At 44.8% G+C, this 23,392-nt stretch overlaps 1 long non-coding RNA gene across 1 annotated transcript; it reads left to right on the top strand.

Annotated features, from left to right (window-relative positions):
• The first annotated feature begins 3,553 nt into the window (after nt 1–3,553).
• On the top strand, nt 3,554–23,120 carry LOC112672600 (uncharacterized). Its single transcript, XR_003144376.3, has 4 exons — nt 3,554–3,781; nt 15,555–15,710; nt 20,577–20,657; nt 21,228–23,120. It is a non-coding gene; the product is annotated as an uncharacterized LOC112672600 (long non-coding RNA).
• Nucleotides 23,121–23,392: the final 272 nt, after the last annotated feature.

Genomic DNA, 23,392 nt, shown 5'->3' on the forward strand with positions numbered 1-23,392 from the left:
GAGTTGGGAGTCTCAGGCCTCAGCAGGAGGGAACGGAGGTATGGAATCTTCTGTGGAAGCTCTGGCCCTGCTGAGTCCCTGGGCTGCTGGGTCACAGGGCCTGAGCTAGATAGATGGTTATGCTTTAGCTTTGATGCTAAACTTGATACCTTCCTCTCCCTGCTCTGGGAATTGGGTGTAATAGGACTGTATCTCCTGATATCCCTGAGAAATACCTCTCAGGAGGAAAATTCTGGGCTCTGGGTCCTCTCTTTGGTGCTAGATCTCAGAAAGCTCCAAGCCACAAATGCTGAGAAGTCCTGCTTTTTTTTTTTTTTTTTTTTTAAGATCTTATGTATTTATTTGACAGAGAATGAGAGAGAGAAAGGGAGAGAGAGAGAGAGAGAGAGCACAAACAGGTGGAGGAGCAGGCAGAGGGAGAGGGAGAAGCAGGTTCCTCACTGAGCAGAGAGCCTAACCTGGGGCTTGATCCCAGGGCTCATGATCTGAGCCAAAGGTAGATGCTTAACTGACTGAGTCACCCAGGTGCCCCTGAGAAGTCCTGTGTCTAAAGCGGTGAGCAGCCATGGGTAGATACAGCACACATTCTCTTTCTTTTCTCTGGAGCCAGGATTTATAGTTTGGGGAAGGCCTGGTTCTAGATTTCAGTGGTGATGGATACATGCAAAGGGAGAGCTTGACTATTTCTCCAGGAGATGGTTATTATTTCTGTGTACAATAATGAGGTGTTTCTCACCGTATAGCTCATGCTGTGCTCTGCTTGCAGAGTGTGGACAGTGGCATAAATCTGGACCCATACATTGGCTCTGTAGTCATACTTCACCACCTACACCCATGCCTACAGGGTCCATGGTTCTAGATCCTCCTGAGCCCCTCTCTTTGGTGACCAAACTCAAGGATGCTTCCCCCTTGACTCTGCCTTCTCAATCAGGAAAGATCTGGTGTCAGACCAACATTCAAACCAGACTAGTTAAGAGAGAGAAGGGCCAGTTCAAGAGAGAGGCAAGTGAGGCATTAGTAGTTTGCCTATCATGTGCCAGGTTGTACTTTTTCACTTAATTTTTTTTTTTATTTTCCCTCCTTGGTTCTGTAAGTTGTTATTTTTTCATCATATTTGGAATGTTTTTCAATTATTTCTTAAAAAATGTTTTTCCCTATCTCACTCTCTTCTCTTTTAGCGCTTGAATTATAGATAGATGAAGCCATATAATACTGCCCTACTGGTCTTTGAGGCTCTATTTTTCTTCAATCCCTTGTCTCTTTGTTCTTCAGACTAATAATTTCTATAGATCTGTCTTTTCACTTACTGACTCTTCTGCTATATTGAAGTTAAGCATATCTAGTGAAACTTTCATTTCAGCAGTGATAATTTTCAGTTGTATAATTTATATTTCGTTCTTTTTTAAAAATAGTTTTCATTTTCCTTCCTTATGAGATTCCCCATATGTGCATTTATGAAGGCAACATTTTCCTTTAAGCCCTTGAATACTGGTGTCTCATCTGTATACATTTCATGTTAATGAGGAATTAGAGAGCTCTCAGCATTCTGGCTGGGTCAGAGCTCCAGCATTCCCCAGCACTCTTCGGCTCATATCTCTGTTCAGCTTTCTTTCTTTCTTTTTTTTTTGGATCTCAAGGACATTATGCTGATTTTATTTTATTTATTTATTTTTTAAATAAATTTATTTTTTATTGGTGTTCAATTTGCCAACATATAGAATAACACCCAGTGCTCATCCTGTCAAGTGCCCCCCTCAGTGCCGGTCACCCAGTCACCCCCACCCCCCGCCCACCTCCCCTTCCACCACCCCTAGTTCGTTTCCCATAGTTAGGAGTCTTTCATGTTCTGTCTCCCTTTCTGATATTTCCCACTTATTTTTTTCTCCTTTCCCCTTTATTCCCTTTCACTATTTTTTATATTTCCCAAATGAATGAGACCATATAATGTTGGAGGGTATTATGCTGAGTGAAATAAGTCAATCGGAGAAGGACAAACATTATCTGGTCAGCTTTCAAACCTATAGCAGTCACTCTCTGGTAAGGACTAGATCATCTCATCCCACACACATAGGGCCTAGCCCTCAGCCCAAGACTTCAAGGGAACTCCATAGGGACTTCTGCCCTGACTCTGTGCAGTGTTCTCCTCCATGGTGCCCTGTCCTGCAGAATTCGGCTGCTTCAGCTGTCTTGGTGTCTAATAGCTGCCTCTTAAGCTTATTGAAACTGACATGTTCTCCTTAGGTTCAAGTTCATCGCATCAAAATTGGGAAATTGTCCCTAGAAAGGGAGGAGGGGTGGTTACAAGTTCTTATCTTGTTTCTTCCAACATAACACCTAAGACCATTTGCATTTCATTTCCCATCTCCTATCTTGGGCTATAGGGGTGCATGGGTTCTCCAGCTTTCCTGGTTCTCATACCATATAGCACCTTGCTTCCCAGTCCAGCTGATTGGTCACATGATAGGTGCTATTTATTGTGATGGGTGATGTTTATTGAGTACTGGCGATGTTCCAGGCACTGTGATAAATGCTATACACACATTTCTCATTCTCACATCTGTCCCTTGAGGGAGCTGTCCATATAACCCTCACTCTAAGGAAAGGGATGGGAGGTTTAGAGGATGAAACAGCTGTGGTTAGGGTTGGGAAATGGCACAGTTGAGACTTGAATTCAGGATGGTTTGATCTCATCCCATGCTTAATTATTCATTGTATTGCTCTGTTTCTACACATCTCCCCTCAGCCCAGCCTCTTTGTCCCTAACTGGCCATATTAGCCACGTAAAGCACAAAACTCAGGTCATAGGAAACCAGTTTCCTCTGGTACTTACTGCTCACATTTCTGCCAGTGAACAATATAGTATTAACTTTAACCTCTGTCTCAAAGACCATCCCCTACATCCCTACGCCCCCCACATACTCTACTCCTTTCCCCACCCTGGCAGCCTTCAATCAAGTAGTTTCCGGCACCATCTCTGTGCACCACACTGTCCCAGGGATCCTGCAAGATATGTGAGAACAATTTGTAACATAAAGAGGCCTTCAAGATACTTAATCAAGTCATCCATTGTACAGAGGAAGACTGCATCCCAGAAGGGGCAGGGCCTCACCAAAGGCACGTGGTCAGTTGCCACAACGGACCATGTCATGACCTGGTCAGTGCCAGGACTAGAACCTAGCTAGAACAGATTTCCAGGCCTATCTGTTGAAATTCAGGAAGCAGATGTCACAGTCAGGCTAGTAATTAGGGAGAATTCAATGAGGGGACTGTTTACCAAGCAGTGGGTTGGGTTAAAGGACACCGACAAGGATGGTGAAGGACCCCAAGGTTAGTAAGAGTGGGACGCTATTTTCACACCTGTGCTGAAGGGCTCAAGGTTCCAGTTCTGGACACAGGAGAGAGCTATAGTGAAGGAAGGTGCCTGACAGGAGCTGTGGCCTTGTGGAGAGGAATACAGCCACCAGCCAAGCCATGACCCATCAAGGAGGTTGCTGGGGAAATCGATACACTGACCTCTCTCCCCTTTCACCTTCTGATCTCCTGTTAGCACCTCCATTGACTGAAACCACCTGGAAGCCAGCTACCAGGGAAACTTTGTTGATGCAGCTCATGGAGTTCAGTCTCCCATGACAGAGAATACAGCAGAGAAGGAATTTGGAGGGGCAAATGATGAGTAGCCAGCATGTCATACTAATAATGCTTGTGCCTCCTCTGCTCCAGAAGACAGTGTCTTGACTCTTCAGAAGTTCCTATGTCCGGATGGAGGGACAGATGTCAACAGGTAACCAAAGCCCAAGACTGAAATGCCAATATGGAGCACAGTAGAGGGGATGTGCATCTGCCCCAGGAATGCTGGTGGAGTTCTCAGGAAGCTACCTCCTTAGATCAGGCTTGTTGCTCTCTTCACCTGTGGGGAGAGAAAAGGGATACCCTCAGCGCAATTGAAGTAAACAGGCATTTATTGAGTGCATACTCTTGGTCAGGTTGGACTGCTAGAGATGTATTAACTCATCACTGCCTTTGCAAAATTCAAAATCTGATGAGCAAGGCAGATAGGTGACCCACACAAACATCAATTTCCTGCACTGGGGATGGGGAGGAAAACTCACTTCCTGACTCACCAGCCCCCAAGGTGAGACATCCTCCTCCTGGCCCCCTCATGGTGCTGGGTGTGTACCTGAGCTTGGCCAGGCTTTGATGTAGGACTGTTGGAGAGCTCTGCCTTCTGTTCTCATGCTCTAATCAAAAAAGAGAGTCTTGATGTGTGGTCCTTATGTGAATGATCATGGTCTAGGGGAATTTGCCAGGGTAGACACTTTCCAGTTTGTTCTGCATATATTATACAGCAGAAGCTCCCAAGGCTCAGACACCTTTGTCTCTGACAGTGTGACAAATGTGCATAAGTCACAGAGAAGATCCCCGAATGTCTTAGGAGCATGCACTGGAGGTTTGTGGCTCTTCTCCTCTTGGGGGGTGCGTGAGAGGACACTTTTAAAACCCCAAACCTGTGTTGATGATATAGTAATGAAAATAGCTAAAATTGGTTGAGCTCCTTCATGTGCCACTGACTTTGTTAAGTGTTATCTGGGTGCATTCTTACCAAAGCCATATGAAGTAGGTACTAGGAGGAAGGTGGATCTTGAAGGCTTAGGCCAACATCACACAGCTTATACATGGCAGAGCCAGAGTGCTGCTCGACCCCGTCTGCCAGTGAAATGTTACCTGGATGTTACCTTTTACCTGGTGCTAAAAGTGGTGTTGGCTCTCAGATGTGCATCATTCACTGCTCATAGGATCTAAACCGCTTGTTTACACATGTGATGGACTCACTGATCCTTCCTACCCAGGCTCTCTTTTGATGTGTATAGAACGTGTGGGAAGGCTGAGCAGACCTCTGGAGGGCAACCCAACTCAAATAAGCCCCCTGAGAAGCAAATAAGGTGGAAGCAGTCAGGAGACCAAGGATGTTACGAAACTTGGCTGCCCAAGCTTCCGTCCCCTCACACTATGAACCATAAGCAAGAATCAGAGGGCAAGCAGGGTTGATATCAGATGCAATGGGTGAGAAGATAATCATCTTTCAAAGTACAGATGCCCTTCCTTGAAACATGACCTCATCACTCTTTCCTTTCCATCTGACCTGCTTGGGCAAGGAAGCAGGATGTGCCAACCAACCCTCTGGTTTACATCCTTCTCTGCTGGGTGTGGTGTCCCCGGGGAAATGACCAAGTCTATTGACCAGGGATCCATTCAGTCCCTTTTAGGATGTATCTGGTCTTCACAACAACCTGGTATGGAGAGGAGCTCATCATCCCTGGTTTAGAGATGAGGAAGCTGAGACTCAGAGATGTCGAATCACCTATTCAAAATCACCTAAATGAGTCCTGTGGTTTATTTTGCAAACTTCTGTTGAGTGCTGGTAACTCCAGGTCCTGTGTTAGGGGACTAGGATTCAGAGATGAGCCGGCCCTGGTCTCAACCCTGTCCTCCAGGGAGCCTGGGTGCAGAGGGCAGTGTTGGCACATTTTCCAGTCTCCTACCTCTGTCTTCAGTCAAACCATTTCCTGAGTACCAACTTTGTGGGAGGTGAGGGGCAGCTATTCAACTGCATCATTCCTGCTCTCCACGAGCTTCCAGTTTCCTGAGAGCGGAGAATTATGTGTGAACTAGTAACCAATGCCATTAGGCCAGTTCAGTGCTACTTAAAAAATTTAAGAAGAGGTCAGACAGCTCCTGCCTGTGGGTGGTCTTTAGAGGCATCAGAAAGAAGGTGGGATTTAAGCTGCTTTCTGTAGGAAGAATGGTCCACGTTCAGGTAGAGGGGCCATTAGACAGCACTTTAAGGAGGGATGTCCTAACAGCTTAGAGGCAGGAATGCAGGGAACTTGTTCTGGAGATGGGGAGGCCAGCCTGGCACAGCTGAGGACAAGAGAGGAGGGTGGCAAGGGTCTTTGTACAGGAGAAAAGGGAGATGTGCTGGGTTACAGAAGGAAGTTCTCAAGTTGGGTCCTGTAGTCGGGAGAGAGGAGACTGGAATGGCAGCTCTTGAGGGATGGTCCTGTTCTCTAGGTTCCTAGGCTTAGCACTAGTGTCCTCTGTCTTCTAGGCCAGATGTCCTCTGGACTCGGCTTCAAGCTATGTTATCCTGGGGGTTCTAGTGGACTCTCGTAGTCTTCAGGGTATCCCCAACTCTCCTGGTGATGGGAGAAGGATACTCAGGATCTGGGTTGGGCAGCATGAATACATATCCAGGGCCCATGTGATCCAGCCCCTGCTGACCTCCCTGACTCTTTGTTCCACCCCAACCATGGCTCATGTCACTAAGACTTCACCACACTGGCTTTCTGTCTATCCATCTAGCAGACTGAGCTCTTCCTGAAACATGGCCTTTGCACTTGCTGTTTCCTCTACCTGGAATGCTTTTTTTCTAGCCAGGCACATGTCTGGCTTATTCTGATCCTTCTGTTTTGGCTTTGGGTATCACCTCTCAGAGTGGCCTTCCCTGACCTCTCCATCTAAAGTAGGTCTCTCCCAACATTCCACTTACTCTGTTACATCGCACTCTTGTTCCTTACCTTGATAGTACTTACTACCTGCTATAATTTTCCCACTTAGCAATAAGTTTATTCCCTCTAGAGTATAAGACCTGTGAGGGCATGGATCTGTTCTATCTTGTTTCCCTCCCAGAACGTGCCTGACATAGTAGATGCTCAATTAACATTTATTGAATGGATGAATGAGCCCTACTTCTCCCCAGTTTCCTCTGAACATGCTCAGAAAGTACAAAGCGTGGACTGGGCTTGGGATGTCTGTGGACCTCCTGGAATTATGAGCAAGCTTCTATATTGTATTCTCTCCCCTGAGAAGTAGGTTGGTGGTAATCATTAGGGTTCTTCACCAAATACTTCTGGCTCTCCATCTTCTGGGCAAAGGGTAGAATTACACTTCCTTGGCCCCTTTGAAATGAGGCACTGCATGGGAACTTGTTTTGGTTTCTGAAATATGAGAAGTGTCATATGTCACTTTGGAGCAGATGTTGTCAGAGCCAATGTGTGATTCATCATGTGCCTGTCCTCCAACATGATGAATATGTACTTGTATATTGAGATGGAGGTCTATCATCAGGGTCTTTGAATGACTACAATAAGCCCCGCTGACCCATAGTGGGCATGTAGCAGGAGTATGAAGTAAACTTTGGTTGTGTTAAGCCATGGAGCTTTGGGACTTTTAGTTATCACAGCACAGTCTAGCCATGGCTGGTAAAGAACCTTTCATTTTTATTAGGTTCTCAGAGGGGAATATTGGCCAAACAAGGTCAAGAAACACTGGCTCAGGGGTCAGCTAGAAAGATGTAGAAGTACAGGGAAGGCGAAACTCATATTTGTTACATGCCTCATTCTGTGCCAGACACTTCACTGGGTGCTTCACAGATATGATGATGTTTAGTCTCTACCTTGTTTGGTAGCTAATGTGAGCCCCATTTTAGACATGAAACTGAGGATCCAGGAATTCAGGGCATTGCTACTCAAAGTGTGGTCTGCAGACCAGTAGCATTAGTATCGCCTGAGAGCTTGCTAAAACTGCAGAATTTCAGGCCCTTGCCCAGTCCTGCTCCATTAAAACCTATGTTTCCAGGTGATTCGTGTGCACATTAACGTTGAAGACACATGGATTTGGGGGACTTGCCTGGCATTATCTAGCTAGCTTATGGCAGATATGAATAAGGGACCCAGGAAGTCATCATTCAAGAAATGAGAGTGGTTCTTCCCTCAACCCCTCACATGAGGTGAAGACAGGGATGTGCAGCACGTGGGTCAGGCATCTGAATCTCTCTCCCAGCCTGTGTTCATTGGCTTCACATCTTCAACCAGTTAGAGTGGTTGATAGTAATGAAAGCCATTTACTGACTTAGAAAACCATCCAGAACGTGTGTCCAGGGCTGACGGGTGTGTGTTCCTTCCAGCTTGGTGGATCACAGAGTGAACACTGGTGGTAGGCTGGGGTGGGGTCAGGCGCAGCATCCATGCTGGGGAAGTCTCACTTCCTGTACATGTGATATGGCTAGAGAGCTGGAACAGCTCTTTGATAATGGCAGCTGCATGTCTTGGTGCTTCTATGGATGGCAGTGTTGGGTCCTCTTGGCTTTGAGCTTGGTGCCTGCCTGGACCATGAAGTTCCCTGACTCCCTGGAACCGAATTCTCCGGAAGGTCTCTCACCCAGTGCCTGGGTGTGTGCTGATGGCCTGAATACAATCTTGGTAGCCTGTCATTCCTGGCTCTGTCTTCAGGGGCTGGGCAATGCTGCTCTGTTATGACATCTAGATGAGGAAGTGACCAGGAAACGGTGCTTGGAGAAAGACTGCACTCCCTGGGCACATGACCAGGGCAGGGCATCTGGGAGAGGCAGATTCCTGTGGCCTGTGGCCCCTGGCACTGTTATCAGTTGGTGGCCTTCATCTCCAAGGAGCCACAGTAGAGTTGCTGAGGAAATCAGATCTCTTGGGCCGAGGAACCAAATTCGGCTTCTCTGCACTGGAATGACTAGACTGCCCTCCGCTCTTCTCTCTCCAGATATCTAGATTTTCTGTAAAAAAAGGTGCAACTTCCTCTCCCTTGGTTAAGATCTGGTTACCTATTCAGCGAAGAGAGGAATTTCATATCACAGGGGGGATTGATTAATTCAACAAATACATATCGCGTGCCTGCTGAGTGCCCAACTGGGAGTACAAACAGTAACAAAGGCTCTTCTGATCTGGTTGGGCGCTGGACTGGTTCAGGTATAAAGAAGAAAACAATGGTGCCTTGTCTTGCGCTGCACGCAGTCCAGGCAGGTAGGGTTTCACGTCTCTGTGATGTGGACGATCGAGGTGCAGGAAGAACATTCCCTACACCCACAGGAGTGCGATGGCAGCGCAGGCCAGTGGCTCAGACCTGCATCCTGGTTCTGGCTCTACCATTTGCTCCCTCAGAGCATCATCCGTCAGATCCAGAGAGCTGTAGTACCTGGCAGGGGAGGAGGAGGGACAGCTCTGCTTGACCAGGGCCTTCCTATCAGCTGACTGTCGGGCTAAGGCACAGGGATTACTGGAAGCTTGCATCAGCTGGTGCTTGGGGGATGTTAGGTGGAGAAGGGGCATTAGCACTGGAGGATCTCACTGATGAGCTGGGGACTGCGCTGTTCAAGGCCCCAGAGCCAGTGGGTGGCAGGGCTGGCTCCAGCTCCCACGCCTCTGGTCTCTTTCCTGTGCTGACTGGGCACTTGCCCCATTTTCCCAAGCTGGGCTCATTTTTCTTTTTTCTTTTTCTTTTTTTTTTTTTTTTTGTTCTGATATGGAAATGTGGCTGCAGAGGGGCTGAATGTAGCAGGGAGGCTCATGCGGGAGCACCGCCAGCTCCCTTCCCATAGATAAATGGAGCTGGACCTCCATTTGGCAATCGGCAGAAAAACAAATTAAAACAGAGAAGCTCTCATCTTCTTTCCCCGTCACCCCACTCTGACAGATTTATTTTGGAAAGCGACAGGAGGCTAATGGAATCACTTAATTTCCCTGATAATAAATTACCCCCAAGTGCAATAATTAAACGTTTCACAATAAACAGTTTTCCTTCTGCACCGTCTCCCTCATAGGCTTCTCCTGCTTCCACAGCCGCCTCCTTCCCCTTCCTCCTCCTGACCCCTGATCTGTCCTGAGCCCGGAGTGAGTGGGCCTGGCCTCTCTGGTGAAGCATGTTTTCATTTCCAAGCTTGGGGCTCCTGCCCAGGTGACAGAGGTTGAAGGCGGGCCCCACAGGACTGTGGGAAAGAAGAGACAGTGTAACGAGTCAGTCAGTCAGATCAGAGTTTGAGTCCTGGCCCTGCCACTTCCCAGCTGTGGGACTTGTGGAAGTCCCTTAATTTCCTTTGGCTCCCTTTGCTTCCTTTGAGGATGGGGATGATACCGCTCAGCCCACAGGGTATTTGTGAGGCTTGGGGCTGTGCCTGGCACATAGTAGGCCTTCAACAGATAGGGCTGCTGTGTTGTTTTTAAATTGATATTGTGAGTCTAATCCTTTTTAACATGCACTGCTCTGAACTGTCGAAAGGGAGAGAGAAAGAGAGAGGACAGATGGAAGGAAAAGGTGTGAGCTGAGGCAGGTGCCCTCAGACCATCGCAGGCTTGAGGAGTGGCCGTGGCTTTGTCAAATGGTGCTCAGACCCTTATATAATCATGTGCTCCACAGCCAACGGACTGCACATTTGCCAATCTTTCTAGCCAGATGTCTGAGCTTTACAGCACTCAGTGAGGGGCCAGCTGGAATTTAGAGACCCGTGTCTATTCCCCAGTAGCTTAGAAACTGGGTGCCCGTCTGTGTGTTCGCAGAAGCCTTGGAAGCAGCAATGGCACGTTCCCCTATGACGCATGATTAATGTACAGTCGGCTGTGGAATGCACAGCTGTTGGATATTTTTGAGGCAAATGACTCCAGAAGACGGAGAAAATATTGCAAGGTCTGGCATTGCTGTTACTTATAGACTGCAGGCAAGAGTCAGCCCTCCGGCCTGGGGGGAGGGAAGAGGGTGTCTAGTGGTCTTTTCAATGTCAGTGTCCCTGGAAAGGAAGGCCTTGTGAGACATCCGGGCTCTTGGGGTTTCCTCTTGTGTCATCCCACACGGCCTCCTGGGTGTCTGGTCTGTTCAGCTGGGATCCAAGATGGACAAGGCATGAGCCTGACACCCAGTGCCTCCAGCGGCAGGTGTTCACAACTGTTACCATGGACAGAGGCAGGGCAAAGTGCTATCCTAGATTGTGAAGGATATCCTACTTCCACCTGAGAAAATGAGGAATGCTTCATGGAGAGTGGTCAAAGGTATTCCATGATTGGAGCCTTTAAAAACTTATTTTTGTAGTGGAGGGGAGCTACAAACTTGCTTTCTTGTACGACCCGCCTACCACATTGTGTCTCAGTCTCATCATTTATACAGAGGAGATAACAGTTTGTGTCACTTGAAAATGCAATGAGATGATGCCCATGCAGCGTACAGTGCATGCGTGCTCCGTATGAACAGGCAGCTGCTCTTATGCTGTCAAGTGGGGTAGTTCAGTCAGCTGAGGGGGCAGTGGGAGGCATGCCCCGAGCCCACCATTGCCTCCAGTCCTCTCCTTCATGCTTCTGACCAAGAATCCCGACCCCTTCTTGCTAGAATTGCTCTTTGGGGATGACTTGGCTTGAGCTCCTTGGAGGGCCAGAGACAGAAGGGACAGGTTGCATGGCTCCTCCTTCTTAGGGAACCCCTATGCCTACCTGCCTCCTTCAAAGATGCTAAACTGTGAGTCCCTTACACCCTTGGACCGAGATCCATTTTGGAGTGCTCATTCTGCTTGGCTTCCTGTTGGTGAAAACGAGGTATCTTTGGGGCCTTGCCCTTGCTCATTTGGGAACAAGTGTTAGTCTGTTTCAGAAGTAAAACTTTTGGGGGCCCCTGGGTGATTCAGTCTGTTTTGTGTCAGACTCTTGAATTCTGCTCAGGTCATGATCTCAAGATCATGGGGGTCACAAGATCGAACCCCATGTCAGCCTTCATGCTCAGGGAGTCTGCTTGATTCTCTCTCTCCCTCTCCCTCTGTCCCTACCTCCACTCACTTGTGCTCTCTCTCTCTCTCTCAAATCAGTAAATGACTCTTAAAAAAATTAAATCTTTGAGGGGCACCTCGGTGGCTCAGTCAGTTAAGACACTTGATTTCAACTCAGGTCATGATCTGAGGGTTGTGAGATCGAGCCCCATGTGGGGCTCTGTGCTGGACATGAAGCCTGCTTAAGATTCTCTGTCTCCCTCTCCTGCTGTCCCTCCCCTTTTCTAAAAAGAAGATGAAGAAGAAGAAGAAGAAGAAGAAGAAGAAGAAGAAGAAGAAGAAGAAGAAGAAGAAGAAGAAGAAGAAGAAAGAAAAAGAAAGTAAAGCTTTGTGTTAAGGGAGTTTAGCTGAGAACGTGGGGGGTAATCCAATAGCCACAAACAGCAAGAATGAAAACTGTGTTGGCCCTGCCCCTGTTCAGGCACCATATGGGATTAACTGGGTGGGAAGGCAGTGTTATTGATTTACCAAGCCCTCGGTTTGGAATGTGGTTCAGGTGAGTAACCTGAGAGTCTGGTATGGCTGGAGCTGAGCCATAATCAGTACAATTTAGAAGTGAACTGGCCCCGAGAGAGAACACGGCCCAAGAATCTCCTTTATAAGGGGGGGGGGGCTCCTGCTTACAGTATGGGGGTGAGCTCTGGTAGTTGGTTTTCCTTTTTGTAATGCAAGTGCCTGATTGGAGCTTTGATTGCTAAGGCATCCACTTCAAGGATAGCTATTTGAACAAAAACTGTGCCAGCCACCTGCTAGAGAGCTGGACTGCCTTTCCGCCACCCCCAAGTTTGTATTAGAAGTCTTTGGTTGACTTAGAGAACTGACCACCACCCACCTTTCTTCTTGTGTTTAACTTCTCACTTTTATGTTTTAAATTCACCAATAAAGAGTGAATCTGTGAAACCCAGGTCCTCACCCTTGACCCTAATAAAAGCTGAACCTCAGGCCTATGGGTCCTCTTTCTCTCTGTCTACCCTGTGACCTTGCTGTGTGGCCCCTAGTATGTTGTGTACTTCCCAGGACCCGTGAGTAATAGTGTTGTTTTCCAAAGTTTGCACCTGGTTATTTTTGAGGGCATCTTATAATCATAAAAAGAGTCACAACTGAGGGGCCAGCCACAACACTGTTTGTGGAGAACCCCACCCAGTTGTGTGCTCCCAGGCCTTTCTAGGGGACAGCATCACTATTGGTAGGCTGAGACTAGCCTAAAACAGAGAGGTACCCATAGTTCTCTGCAGATGCTTGAGAGTTCTCTTCTTTGCAGATGCTACCTGCAACGTGCGCCCTGTGTATCCTTGAAAGGAAAAGTATTGTGTAGCTGTGTGTCCCATGATAAACAAATATTTGTTGAGAGAATGGATTTGTATTTGCTCCTTTGATTTAACCTATTGTGTCCAGACAACCTGGTGAAAATGCAAATATGTTTTCCGGGAGAGGCTGTATGCTAAGCTGTGGAGTCTCTATCACCCGTTTCTTGAATTAGTTCTGGTTGCTTAAGTGGATCGGAGAAGCCCCAGCAGGTCATTTCGGGGACTGCATGCAGAAGCCCGACACAGGACTATAGGATAGGGTTGTTTTCATTTAAGGCCCTGCCAGGGAGTCCCAGGCTCCGGAAGGAGAATGGCCTAGTTCCACATTTTGCCAACCCTATTGGCAGGGTTTTGGACAGTCCAGAGGGGGAATTGAAAACTGTGTCCCTTCAGGACCTTCCAAATGCAGGTCTCCAAAAAGGAACTGCAGCTGGCCAGCTTGGGACACTTCCTTCATTGCCAATTTGCCAGCTATTATACTGAAACAATTAAGGAAAAATTGAGAGCTGACCCAAACACCACGCCATAGAAATGCATTCCATATGTATATATAATGTTTTTTTCACTGTGATAAAATATACACAGCATGAAATTCACCATTTTAACCACTTTCAAGTGTGGAATTCAGCAGTATTAAGTACAATGACAATTTTGTGTGACTATCATTTCTATATGCATTAAACACCACCTCCCCCGGACCCCTCCCCCAGCTCCTGGTGACCACCACCCTACTTTCTTCTGTCTTTTTTCCTTTTTAAAGACTTTATTTATCCATCATGAGAGACACAGAGAGAAAGGACAGACATAGGCAGGGGGAGTAGCAGGAGAAGAGGGAGCCTGATGAGGGACTTGATCCTAGGACCCTAGGATCATACCCTGAGCTGAAGGCAGATTATCAACCACGGAGCCACCCAGGTGCCCCCACTCTACTTTCTGTGTATGAATTTGCCTATTCCAGTCACCTCATACAAGTAGAATCATACAGGATCTGTCCTTTTCTTTTATGTATAATGTATTCGAGGTTTGTCCATGTGTAGCATTATATCAGAATTCCCTTTCTTAGGAAGGCTGGCTAATATTTCTTTGTATGTGTCCTTTTGTCTCTCATAAATAATGCTGCTATGAACACTGTTGTGTCAGTATCTGTTTCAGTCTTTGCTTTTAATTCTCCACAAGTGGAATTGCTGGATTATATGGTATTTCTATGTTAAATTTTTTTGAGGAACTGCCATACTGTTTTCCTCAGTTGGCAGCACCATTTTAAAGTCCCAAGAGCGGTGCACAAGGATTCCAGTTCCTCTATATTTCTCCATCTCCTCACCAACGCTTGTTATTCCCCATTTTGTTGTTGTTGATAATTATTCTAATGGGTGCATCCATAAATATATATATTTTAAGTTTCTCTTTTCATGGTCACAAATATCAATGAGAACAAGAGGCAACATATTCTTTGATTTTTATTTATTTTTTATTTTAAAATTTATTTAAAATTTTTATTTTTAAAATATTTTATTTAAATTCAATTTGCCAGCATATAGTATAATACCCAGTGCTCATCCCATCAAGTGCCCTCCTTAGTGCCCATCACCCAGTTACCCCATCCCCCACACTCCTCCCCTTCTGCAACCTTTTGTTTATTTCCCAGTTACAAGTCTCTCATGGTTTTCTTCCTCTCTAATTTTTCCTCACTCAGTGTCCCTCCTTTCCCTTCTAGTCCCTTTTACTATTTCTTATATTGCACATATGAGTGAAACCATATGATAATTATCTTTCTCCGACTGACTTATTTCACTCAGCATAATACCCTCCAGTTCCATCCACATCGAAGCAAATGGTAGGTATTCATCCTTTCTGATGGCTAAATATATATATCTCACATCTTCTTTATCCTTTCATCTGTCAGGCATTGTGGCTCCTTCCACAGTTTGGCTACTTTAATTTTTGAAAATAGTGGTTGTCTGACTCCAACAAATAAGCAACATATTAATGAAGATGCAGCATGCTTACTAACATATAGCCAGCTGAAGCCAAATATCTTTAATAATGATCATGAATATATGATTAGGCACAAATAGTAAGCAGTTCCCATAAAGGACAGTACTTTGTCAAATTTTATATAGCCAGATAAATGGAGTTTTTCCACATTATTATACCCAGCATCTAGGGTGTGTGTGTGTGTGTGTGTGTGTTTGATGGTTTTCCCTGATGCTCTCCTTTAGCCCCACCCCTATTTCAGTTGAATAAAGCTGGAGTCAAGGAGTCAATTCTTCACTTTTGTTTTCTACTCTTCCTTCCTCTTCTTATTTTGGATGCTGGTAAAATGGACACAAATAAAATGTTGGGTCCTGAGTTGAGATCTAGCAAAGCTACAGAAATAAGTTCATACTCTACAGATGTCAATGGATCACCATGTCAGGCCTGTGTTAGATACTTTCTTATGTATGGATTTCATGAAATTACCACAACAAGGCAAGGCAAATTATCCTTATTTTGTAGATGGGGAAACTATTTCCCAGAGAGGCAAGTGATTTGCCCAGAGTCACCCAGCTGCTAAGCAGCAGAACTAGGACGTAAACTTGGGGTTTCTGACTGAATGCTTTTCTTCCTTGTAACACCATCTTTTCCTTCATAACTAGGTGGCTGAATCAGAGCAATGTGGACAGTTGATTTCCAAGCTGGCACCACAGGAGAGCTGCCTCACACCATAAATACTCATCATGCTGCAAATATTTACCAGGTGCCTACTGTGTGCCATCTCTGTGGACATAGGCTTATGTGTTCTTGCAAGAGTGGTAAGTCAACCTTTGAATGGTTTTTGTGCTTGTGCTATTATGTAATTAGCGCACTGCCTGCTGAAGGAAGGTAGTTATAGCTGAGACTTGAGAAAGTCTTTTGATTGACATGGTTATTTAGGAGAACAGGTTAAGAAAATCCTCCACAGAGGGTCTTCAGTTTTCTCAGTCACACAGACTGTATTCCTGGGATCTTAATGATTTTGATGATTATGATGACGACAGTGATGATTTAGGAGATACTATTTATCAAGGTCAGACAAAATTCTACCTTAGCTGGGGTGATTTTTTTCACTAGCATTACAAATTATTTTTTAATTTATGTGTGCACTCAGAAATATATACTTGTCACTTGATAGGTGCTGGGTACTTGGGATGTAAAGATGAAAGATGACCAGGATGTTAACCACAGCCCTTGACCACCTTGCTATCCATGACAAAGAGTAGAGGCTAAACATTTAGCACACAATGTAAAGAGGGTTGCAGTATAGAGGTGTACAAAAAGACTGTAGCAACAGGGATGGAATAACAATGACTTCTCTCCACAAAAATCAGTTAAGGCTCTATTGAACAAGGGATATTAGAGCTGGGTATTGAAGGATGAGTAGAAATTTGCACCATGTGGAATTGGAAGATTAGTGTATTAGGTACCAAGACTGGCAATCTGGCCTGAGACTAACTTGATAAGATTTATATAGGGCAGGCTCAGGCATTTGGACTTTTATCTATTGGCAGTAAGGACCCATTGGAGGACGGGTTTTAAAGACTTTATTTTATTTATTTATTTTTAAAGATTTTATTTTTTATTGATTCATGATAGACATAGAGAGAGAGAGAGAGAGAGAGAGAGAAGCAGATACACAGGAGGAGGGAGAAGCAGGCTCCATGCCAGGAGCCCGACGTGGGACTCGATCTCGGGACTCCAGGATTGTGCCCTGGGCCAAAGGCAGGCGCCAAACTGCTGAGCCACCCAAGGATCCCCTGGAGGATGGGTTTTAAATGAGCTATTGAAAGCACAGGTTTCCTTTCTGATCCCCATGACCTCGAAACACTTGTCTAGGCTGGCAGGACAACTGGCAAAACTCACATCTCTGAAAATGTGCTCGTAATAAGCATTTTAAAACTATAAAATGACTTCCAAATTACTTACAAGATACTTTTGGAATTTTTAAAAAAATTTTGAGGGATCTTGCAAGTCGTGGTGGTTTTAAAACTCTTTCCAGCCCTTTACCTCATAAGCTTCCCCACCATGTTGATCATGCCTTTTTCTTAGGGATTAATGAGCTCATTGCTGGGACCTGGTTGGCATACAGAATGGCAATAGCTTGGACTTTGTTGAGCACCTTGAACAACGTCTCCTAGCTAGTAAAGAGTGGAGCCAGAATTTAAACCCAGGATGCCTAGCTCCTGAACTCTGCTCTGAACCATGACACTACTTTTCGCCCAACAAAACACCTAAGTTCAGCTCAGTAATCCACAATTTATCAGAAAATCCTGAATTGTGGCAAGAACAGGGATTTGGAGTTAGATCTAAGGTTTAAACCCTGGCTTCATAAGTTTTGAGTACTTAGACCTTTGGCGAGTCACTGTACCTCTCTGTGTCTTAGTTTTCCATTTTTAACATGGAGTTAGGATTTACCTTGTGGTAATATTGGAATAATTGGAAACAGTATGCAGAGAACACATAGAGCAGGACCTGGTTCATAACAGCTGCATAGTAAATGAAGCTGATTAACAACAGCAGCAACAACAACAATGTTGTAATTACAATGAGTTATAACGAGTTGCTTCTGTACAGTAGAGATCTTTCCCTAAACTCAGACTTCAGAATATTAGGCAAGTATTTCTGTGACAATGGTCATTGGGAATGATGGTAAACCCTTCTTTTTCACAGAAAATCAGGGCATAGGTATAGTAGAGTATAATGTAGTCTATATAGGACAGGGATAGTGTAATATAGTATATATAGTATGAGAAACTCCAGCCCATGTCCACCAAACCCATGTACTTGGTTTTCTGCTGTATGCAAAGTGTAAACGAGCAGGAGGTGGTGGGCTTTCCTCCCTGGAGAAGGAGGCAGTCTCCCTTACAATGGCTCTCTCCCTGCTCTCACCCCTCTCCTGTCCTTAGATGCTTGCTTCAGAAGTGCTGGAAAAAAATGAAAGTTCCCTGCAAGCACTTGAGAGCACTCCTAATTCTGGCTAATGAGAGCTGAGAAGACTTGAGGAGAAGGTGGCCTTTGCCAGACCCTGAAGGACAGGAAGGACAGGCAGAGATGCTGGGGAGCAGAGCATAGTCAGGGGGCTGCGGGGGGCATGGGAGACTGAGGGTGGGGACAGCAAGGGGGAGCCCTTGGCAGCTTGGCTGGGGATTGTCGCTCCTCAGAAGGAGGGAGGCAAGTGACCCAGAAGAGACCTGGAGGGAAATGAAGAGAGCAAAGGGGCTGCGATGGGGCCACCTGGCTGAGTCACGGAGACTGGCTGGGGCTCTGGAGATGAGTAATGAGGGCAGCGCGGAGCCAGCTCAGGGGTTTTCAGGATAAACACACAGAGGTGCTTCATAGAGGCCGACAGAACCTGCCCCTAATGCATCCAGGGGACACTAAACGCTTTAGCATATTCTCTGATGAATAATTTCTCCAGCTCTAACCACATTAGGGACACACGGGGCCATGGCTCGATGCTCTGTCTGTCAGATGTCGTTGCCATTTAAGTGAGTGATGCAGAGTGGGTCAACCACAGTGCCTGGGTCTGCGGACGAGGCAGGCAGCCAGGAGAGCTGGCCCCGGAGGTCTTATTTCTTTGGCTCTGTAATCAGATTGGAGGCAGAATGTTTTTCTGTGGCTCCTCCATATAATCTCTCTGTCTTGATACTATTTCCCTCTCTGCCATTCTGCTCCTGGGTCCTGGGGGTCGACATGGTAGACTGCACTCTCTCTTCTTGATGCACTGCCCATGTGGCAGCCCATCCTCAGTTCTGGACCTGGGGGGCTGGAGGAGGGAGGAGAAGGCATGCTGATTAAATTTCCCGAAGGTATGGAGCCTGGAAGCTAAGGTATCCATGACAGAAACAGGAATCAAAAGGACCCCAGCAAACTGGAAGTCAGAGTCCCAGCCAAAATGATGACATTCTGCAGGCATAAATGCAAAACATGGCATTTGGGTTAAAAAATCAACTAGGTAACACCAGGAAAAAAATGTTTCTGGGCTTTATTTTTTATGAAAAATTAAACATGAACACATTGTGTGGTAGAGCTTCTTAAAACACTGAATGTAATCTTAGCTTATGATGCAGAATTTTCCTTGGAGAAAAGAAACTGATATTCATCGCCAAAAAGTTGGAAAATTACACAGAAATGAGAGAGAGAGAAGAGGAGAGAGAGGGAGTTCCATCTTGCATGTTTACCTGTTAACCCATTGAGTTATAACCTATTAATTTTCCTAGGCAAAATAGTTCATATATACACTATGGTACAATTTTTGAAAGAACTTATTTTGAAAAACCTATGTATTTTTTACAACTAATTTTTTTATAACTAAATATATTTTTTACAACTAGATATTGTAAGTCACTTTCAAAGTCATTAAATATTTTTCCACAACACCGTATTTCAGTGTCGCAAAGTATTCTAGTTCAGGGATTTACCATGATTTATTTATAAAATTCTCTTTTCCCTCAATTTATGTCTAATACAGCAAATTCTAGGATGAATAGCATTGGAAATACATTTTTATGCACACTCTTGAATATTTCTTTAGTATAAAGTCCTAGAAGTGGAAGTTCTAGGGCTCGAAGGATTATGAACATTTTAAAACGTTTCATTTTTGGGGCAGCCCGGGTGGCTCAGCGGTTTAGCGCCACCTTCAGCTCAGGGCTTGATCTTGGAGACCCGGGATCCAGTCCCAGGCCTGCTTCTCCCTCTGCCTGTTCTCTGTCTCACTCTGTGTCTCTCATGAATAAATAAATAAAATTTATATATAAAAAAATGTTTCATTAAAAAAAATCTTTGATATGTGTGGCCAAGCCATTCCTTAGGCTGCTGCACCAATGTGTGTGGGTACCTGTCTCCCCACAGGCTCTCTAGTAGTACTGGGTAATAGGATTTTAAAATGTCTTATCGGATTGATGAGTAAAATGTGGCATCTTGTCTTAACTTGTATGTGTTTTGGAGTATTAGTGAGGTTAAGTGTTTTTTCTTTCATATTTGTATATCTTCTTCTGAATTGCCTATTTGCTTCTTTTGCCCATTTTCCTCTTCCTATATTATATATATTTTTGTACTGACTTTAAAGGTTTTTAATATTAAGTCTTATGGTCCTCACCTGCCATCTGGGTTACAAATGTTTCTTTTCAGTTTCTTTCTTGCCTCTGATTTAGTGTTTATAGATTTTGGGTATTCATATTGGCAAAGCCATCAAAAATTTTACTTAATTTTTAATCCGTCAAAAATTTTTGTTTAATTCTCCTTTGGTGTCATATCTAGAAAAATCTCTTTTGATCTAAGATTGTATGTTTCCCTATATTTTTTCCCAATACATTTTGGGTTTTGTTTTTACATTTAAATCCTCATACTTTACAATGCAGTTACAACTAATATCTAAGTCAGAGGAGGTAAGTTATGGGGAGGCAGATTTTGATTCAATATGTGAATGGAATTTCTAATGATTTGGAGTATAAGAGAAGGGATGGGCAGCTGAGGAAGTAAGCTGATCTTTGCTCCCTCACCAGGGTTTAAGTATTGCTTGTTGTTTTGTAAGTGCTTAATTGACATTTGCTGGATGAATTGTGGAACAAGAAACCTCCGTGGTGACTTTCAGCACTGCTTCTCTGACTTGGATTCATCTTCAGCCCACTCTTTCTCCATAGGTCACCCCAGAATTGGAGACTGTGGCTGTCAAGGGTGAAGCAGGCAAGAGGACAAAATGGCATGGGGAGAGCTGAAACCAGGTGGTTTTACTTCTCAAATCTCAACTTCCTCATGTTGAGTGGAGAGTTGCAAGGTTCACCACTGTTTGCTGGACACTGAGGGGGAGAGAGAAGTAGGGGAGCCAGTTCTGGGCCAAAGGGATTTAAAGCAGGTTGTTGGTGGTGGGGGGAGCAGGTGCCCCCAAGGTCTGAAAGAACAGCATGTATGGCATGGAGGAAGAGGGCTATAGGAATGAGGGTCATTGCTGCCTTTGAATCTTAAAAATAGGCAAATGAGTTTTATGAGTTGAGTCTCAGAGGTTTGCTCCAAGTGGGTCTTCATGAAGGATTCTTCTAAGAAGTTCTTGATTCAGATAAACCAAAGAAATCACCACAAGCATTAAGAACTGCTTCTGTACGTTTTCAAAGGACTCAGTGACTCTGAGTCATATATATATGACTATATACACACTGGTCAAAATTGTAAGTGAAGGAAATGTGAGTACACAAATGTCTGTACATATACCCACATACAAAACCCATGTACATGTATGTATATACCTGTCTGATGTTTGATTTATTGCTGTTTTTTTTTTTTTTTCCTGGATATAGATCACTTTCCAGGTTGCACCAGGTAAAAGGTAAAAGTAGGGTCTTGATGATGAAGACAGATAAGAATTTCTCTGTCGACCTCATGCGATCTATGAAAATGCCAGCCCCTCTCAAAGTCCTCGCGATCATGTCTGTTCTCTTCTTGGAGACCCAAGGCAGATGCCAACTCTGCTGCTCTGGTTTTCCTGTGTCGAGGGATGCCAACAGCAGCAGCTCTACTTCTAGTTCACTGGCTACTCCTGCCATCTGCCGTCTGCGCCGTGTCCCGCCAACCAGCACCTGCATCTGGGGGCTGTCTCCTCCCAGGGCAACTGAATCTGATCAAGGTCCCAGCATTTTAATGTTAATGCCTTTGTTATTCGCCTGCCAAGACTCAGGTCACCTGAGTCTTTGGGGACTGGGTTGAGAGATGATTTGATGGGCAGCTGTATGCGAAACTTCTTTCTCATCCCAACACTGGCTTACTATGTTAGGGGAGGACTTGGATAGCTTCATGTCTGTTCTCCTTTCCTGGCCTCATTGTTTTTTCAGGCAAAGGCCCCTTGTCCAGATATGCCTAAAATCTAGGATGCACATAGTTAATGGGTCATGCTTACCCACTGAGGACGTATGTGGTAGATTCCCACTCAGGCTACAGAGCTGGCTGCTTTGGTTTGTACGATTTATCAGCTGGGTGATTCTGGTCACCTGGCTTCACCTCTTTTTGTCTTAGTAATCATCTATGAAAGCAGAGGTGCTAATAGTACCGTCTAGCATTGCTATGGAGATTCTCTGGGTTAATGTAAATTAAATGATGAAAGGGTGCCAGGCAGGTAGTATGGAGATAGGTAAGAAAATGTTACTGATTATTAGTGTGACCTCATCTTCATGTTTCTTTGATTTTGCCGGATTGGAAACTTCTAATTGGTATAGACTCCTCATGGACCCCAAAGAGGTTGAAAGAACAAAACAGAGGAAAGCCACTCAAATAATGATTACTATAACATCTGTCTGGGTTTTGAGCTTCTTTGAGGATCAAAAAAAGATGCCTGGCTAGACAAGCTTTCCTTCCTTCTGTCCTGTGTCCTTCCTCAAACATTTTTTTGGGAACAGATTATACCTGCCTAGAGTGAAAGTAGGGTCTTGGGCTGCTGGATGAATGAATCTGTACTTAAGGTGGTTACATGGAGAGGGAACAGCAATCATATATTGAATTAAGTACAACAGTATAGACCTGGTCCATATTCTCTCTGGGCTCCGGTTCTTATAGAGAGGGGATAAAGGGATTTAGGCAATAAAAATTGGGAGAGAAAGAGAAAAAGTAAAGATTCATAGGGTGGGCAGTGGTGTTGGGCATGTAAATTTTGGAGTATGCAGACCTGTCCTTTGTCATTTCTAGTGTGATTTTAAGTATATTGCTTAATCATTTCAAACTCAAAATCTGTATTGTCACTGATTACTTATCTTATGAAATGGGGGTGGGAATTAAAGGAGAGAACTCAGAGGGTAGCCACACAGTAAGTTTTAATTTCTTACCTCCCTCCTGCCATTTCCCCAACAAGATGAAACCCATGTCATAAGTTGCCTGCCCATGACACTGACCTTGGAAGAATTCAGAAGGGATTAAAAGATCATTTTTAAAGAGTTTATCCAGCAACATCCATTCTATAATGTTTTCTCTTATCAATTTTTTTTTTCCTTTTAGAGGATCGGGCTTATCTGCAGCAGGTACAAATGAAATCTGCCAGTGGTAGCTGGATCTAAAGATGGCAGTTTGATCACTTGCTGACTGACTTCTCCTTCTGGCTGTTGGTGTGAAGAAATGGTGTGGGCAATTGATGCATTTTTGTCACTTTCCATCTGTTTACCCCCCTTCCCGTCTCCATTGGTATTTTTGGAAGAATGGTTAAGTATGCCAACCTTTTAAAAAAAGTAATTATTAAATCTTTCTTGTCATCAAGATGCAGTGGGGTTGTGTGTCATTCGTAACTCTTGGCAGCATTTAAATCTGGATTTTAGAAACAAGACGAATTTTCCTCGTGCCCCTACTATTTTTCCTTTTGAGAAAGTTCAGCTTCTGTAGTAGCATAATGCTTACTTCTCAGAGCTTGTTCCAACTTAACCAGTAGCAAAATGATTTTCCCATTTGAATAGCTTTGCTGAGATCCACTAAGCCACACAGCACT

The sequence above is a fragment of the Canis lupus genome, chromosome 28 (assembly GCF_003254725.2).
Source record: "Canis lupus dingo isolate Sandy chromosome 28, ASM325472v2, whole genome shotgun sequence".
NCBI classification, from domain to species: domain Eukaryota; kingdom Metazoa; phylum Chordata; class Mammalia; order Carnivora; family Canidae; genus Canis; species Canis lupus.